This window comes from Parasteatoda tepidariorum, chromosome 8, assembly GCF_043381705.1.
Source record: "Parasteatoda tepidariorum isolate YZ-2023 chromosome 8, CAS_Ptep_4.0, whole genome shotgun sequence".
NCBI lineage: Eukaryota > Metazoa > Arthropoda > Arachnida > Araneae > Theridiidae > Parasteatoda > Parasteatoda tepidariorum.
The window spans coordinates 15124351-15129467 of NC_092211.1; positions in this window are offsets into that span (position 1 = coordinate 15124351).

Below are 5117 nucleotides of genomic sequence, written 5' to 3' on the forward strand. Positions count from 1 at the left end.
TTTTGTATTTTTTATTTAGTTATAATTTCAGCAAAAATGAAAAAAAAAGTTATTTGATTTTGTATAAAATGTTCCATTTATTTATTATTGTAAAACTTTGAATATGATGTTAAATTTGCCATAAATAATGTATATATTAGCAGCAATAATTTTAACATTATTTATTTCTAGGTTTTTATTTTGTCTAAATAACTTAAGTGTGATTGAGTACTAAATAATTTATAATTTTAATTGAAATTGAATTGATTTAATTTTATGTGGATTTAGTAGACAAAACATTTTTGAAAATTTGAATTAATTTTTTAAATAAGAAATAATTCTTTTCATGGGTAAAAAAAAAAAAAAAAAAAAAAAAAAAAAAAAAAAAAAAANTTATTTTCCATAAATTTATTAATTTATTTTTTACAGAAAAGTAAATAAATAAATAAATAAAAAACTATTTTTGCGTTAAAGAAAATTCTTATCTCGTAATCATTGTATTTCACTAAGAAAATTTAATGTGATCTTATGATATTCCGAAAAAAAACGATATTCATCATTTATTACTACCATTATCATTACTATTACATTCCTCTTGCCATTATCAATTTTTTTTTTTTGCTTTATGGAGACAAAATTGAACGGATCTTCAGATTTCTAAAGAAAAAAATCTGTTAATCTGAATTGCGAATGTGATATGCTGATAAAATCGAAATGTGATATGTTTCTAAAGGAAAAATATACAATCTGAAAAAGAAGTGGAAATATTGTCATTACTATTTTTTTGAAAGCTTTAAAGTTAATTAAAAAAAATTCTTTTAATACTCATGAGACTATATTTCAGATTTATATTCATCCACTTACAAATTCTTACTGAAAATAAATCCTAATGACGGTCACATCTCATTTTTTTCGTTTATTTATATGCAAAAGTAGACAAATGAAAATTAATATAAATCATTTATTTTTATTCATAGTTCCATTAATAATTCCACTAATTTTAAGAATAAGAAAATAAAAAAGGTTAATGAAAGGAGAAGAAAAATTACTTAAATAATTTCATTTTACTTCATTTTAATAAATTTTCTTCTTCTCTTTTCATGAATCATTATTATTTTTATATTTTTTTCTATATTTTTACCTTATTTTATCAGTTCTATATACCTGCAGCTAATGCGCAGTAATTTCTTAATAAAGTCAANAGGTTAATGAAAGGAGAAGAAAAATTACTTAAATAATTTCATTTTACTTCATTTTAATAAATTTTCTTCTTCTCTTTTCATGAATCATTATTATTTTTATATTTTTTTCTATATTTTTACCTTATTTTATCAGTTTTATATACCTGCAGCTAATGCGCAGTAAATAAAACCTATTGTTAAACTTATAAATTTCTTAATAAAGTCAACACACATAAGGGTTTTTGTTTTTAATGAGCAAATTTCTAAATCTGATGCTATTTTGAGATATAATGGTATAATAAAATATAATGAGATTTTACGACTTTCTATTTATAAAATTGTTTGTAAGGTTTCCTACATTGAATAATATATAATTCCTGAGAGCAAAAATACTAAGCACCATTTCTATCAATTATGCGTTTAGTTATACAGATAGAGATGTACAAGTGTTAAATTAGACATAAAAAAAAAATTCTTATGAGCTAAATATGTTTGAATTTTACGAATACAAACTAAATTTTTTTCCAAAAAATCATAAAAACCATCTCAAAAACAGAGGGAGTTTTGAATTTTATAATTTTAGCTCGCATTCTTACGCGTATAAGCAGCATCAAAGATATACGCAGCATAAACGCAGAATTTTCTTATTATTATTTTGAAAATATTATACATTCCACCGGGGCAGCAAGACTATCGATAATAGGTTAGCTGCTTCTAACACAAAATTCGTTTTAAGGCATTTAATATTTTGTATTATATACTTTATTCGCTCTTTTTTTTCCAAAACCTACAATTACAAGAGAAAACAGAATAACATTATTTGGCATAATAAAATTCCGATTCTGATTCAATGTAGTTCTAACTCACCAACAAATGCATCTTTTTAGGGGAAGGCCTTTAACAAATAATCAGCCAAATATTTGCAAAAATATATCAAATACTGGACGATTTAAATAATGTATTAATCTATAAGGTTTGAAAAGGGTTTGTCTCGGCGTAGTAAATAAGTTTTCACCTGATTATTATTATTATTTTTAATCTTTTAATCTGAAAAATTTCTTAGTCTCATTTTTTTTTCTTTTGCTTTCTTTAAACTTAAAGATAATCTGAATTTTCCACTTCAATTTTTTTTAACATGAAATAGAACAAAAAAACAAAAAAAACAGAAAAACAATGATTTTGTGTATAAATGTTAAACAAGCGTTGTTTTGAATTTTGAAGAAGTAAATATTTTCTATAATTTTAAGAGTAATGAAGTAAATTAACTACTGGACTGAATTGCAGCAATTAAAAAAAGTCATAATTAAGTATTAAAAAGCTTACTAAAGAAGAGAAGCAGACTTATTAATAATTATTTTCAAATAATTGTCAATTTAATTATTTATTGCGAAAATAATTCAGCAATTTAAAAAAATATAATTCTGAATGAATGACTAGCCCGGTGAGCATATTTATCTTTTAAAACATTTATAAAATAAATATGCTCGTTTATTTAAATATTTTTTATAAAAAAAAGGGAATAGCTTAAATTAATTTCTTGGCGTCAAACGGTTCTAAGACAAATATTGAAAATTTAAAAATTGGAGCCATAAATTATTAAATATCTTACTTTGCTAATGAGATAGCGACATTTTCTTCATTAATTCAACTAGTAGACAGTTCAAACAGTTTAAATGAATCGCAGAGTAAACGTTGACTCGGTAAATGCAATTCTTACGTATCGAGGGACACCTTCCACACATATTTTTTCCAGCTGTTAATTTTGGTAATACTTTTAATTTGAAAATATCGTTCGCAAACTCAAACGGAAGAATTGTTTGCGCTCTGCAATAAGTTAAACGAAAGTACACCATTAGAGACGAAGCAAGCTTCTCGAGTCCTAATTAAAAGCGCTTCTTAATCGCCCTAATGAGGCTCGGTTCGCACCCAGAATCGTGTGCGTTTTAATGACTTTCCACTTTAATTACTTCTGAAAACTCTCGGAGCGTTATTGACGGAAGAGAGTAATTTCCAGCAGACGATAGTTTGCTCAAGATTCGGAGTTCGCTTTTTTTTGTTATGTTTATTCGTTTCGCTCTTTAAAAGGTGTCCCGTTTCTGATTTGCATATTCCGGAAAAGAAGTATTTCTTTTAGATGCATTTTTGAACTTGCAAAATAGTGGTTTTCATCTAGATAGAAGGAATCCAAAATTTTATAAGAATTTTTCAGTATGGAAATGAAAATTAATTTTTGTAAGGGAACTGTATAAATTGCATTAAGGATTTTCATTGTTTTTTTCGGTATTAAGACTTGATTTTATGCGTTTCTTCGGTGACAATTAATATTAATAAAAATTACCTAATTTAATTAAAAATTACAAAATTACACAATTTAATCGATTTAAGACAAATAAGTGAGTTTGTTAATACATTTTGGTTATTTTAGCAAAATAAAATGCTGTTCATAGAATTTTTCAGCAGCTAACATCTTCAATTTAAAAAAAAGAGGATTTGCTTATCTACAGATATGAAATTTGAGATGAAACTGCAATCATTCCTTTCAAATCATCCTTTAGATTCTATAATCACATTTAAGTACTGAGTAGGCTCACTTATGCCATGCGATTCCGAAAATAGAAGAGAAAAAAAAGAAGCAATAGAAGGAAAAGTCCGTTGAAAAAAGTGCTGGAAAAAAAGTCACGAAAAAAAGCAATTCATTAACTAAAAAATAAATTTAAGGTCATAAAATATTACATAAATTAAGGGCATAAAATGAATAAATTCAGATAATATAGATTCGGGAAGTATTTCACCGAATTTTATTTACTTAATTTCTTTAAAATTACTGAGTCTCAAGCCAATTTTTTGCTTTATTTTTTTCGGATGCTTTCCTTTTATTAACTCTCTGAAATGTAACATAAGTTTCTTGAAAAATGACTTTCATTTAATTCTGGCACAAAATTCTTACCAGAGTACACTTACTTTCATCAAAAATATAATTTAAGACTCCATGTCATTAATTTGTGCACCCGACTAAAAACTTTTTGCTTGACTACAATACTATTTTACTATTTTAAAAATAATATTTAAAAATCTATTCAGCTTTTTCTTTTTCTTTTTTTTTTTTNATTTTAATCATGGAACTGTATAAATTGTATTAATCAAGGAAATTTCATTGTTTTTTTCGGTACTAAGACTTATTTTTATGTCTTTCTTCGGTAATAATAAATAATAATAGAAATTATATAATAATTTCAATCAATTTTAAGAACAATTAAATAAGTGAGTTTGTTTATACATTTCGGTTATTTTAACAAAATAAAATGCTTTTCATGGAATTTTTCAGCAGCTAACATCTTCAATTTAAAAAAAAGAGGATTTGCTTATCTACTGATATGAAATTTTTAGATGAAACTGCAATCCTTCATTTCAAATCATTCTTTAGATTCTATAATCACATTTAAGTACTGAGTAGGCTCACTTATGCCATGCAATTCCGAAAATAGAAGAGAAAAAAAAAAAAGGAAGCAATGGAAGAAAAAGTCCGTTGAAAAAGTGCTGGAAAAAAAGTCGCGAAAAAAAGCAATTCATTAACTAAAAAATAAATTTAAGGTCATAAAATATTACATAAATTAAGGGCATAAAATGAATAAATTCAGATAAAATAGATTCGGGAAGAATTTCACCAAATTTTATTTACTTAATTTCTTTAAAATTACTAAGTCTCAAGCCAATTTTTTGCTTTATTTTTTTCGGATGCTTTCCTTTTTTTTAACTCTCTGAAATGTAACATAAGTTTCTTGAAAAATTACTTTCAGTTAATTCTGGCACAAAATTCTTACCAGAGTATTTATTTATTTATTTTTCATGGAATGATTATTTGTTTTGTGCAATTATTATTTCATGATTTAAATACTTTATTTATTTATTTCGTATTTATTTATTTTTGTAAATGTGCTCTCATTTTATTTTTTGTAG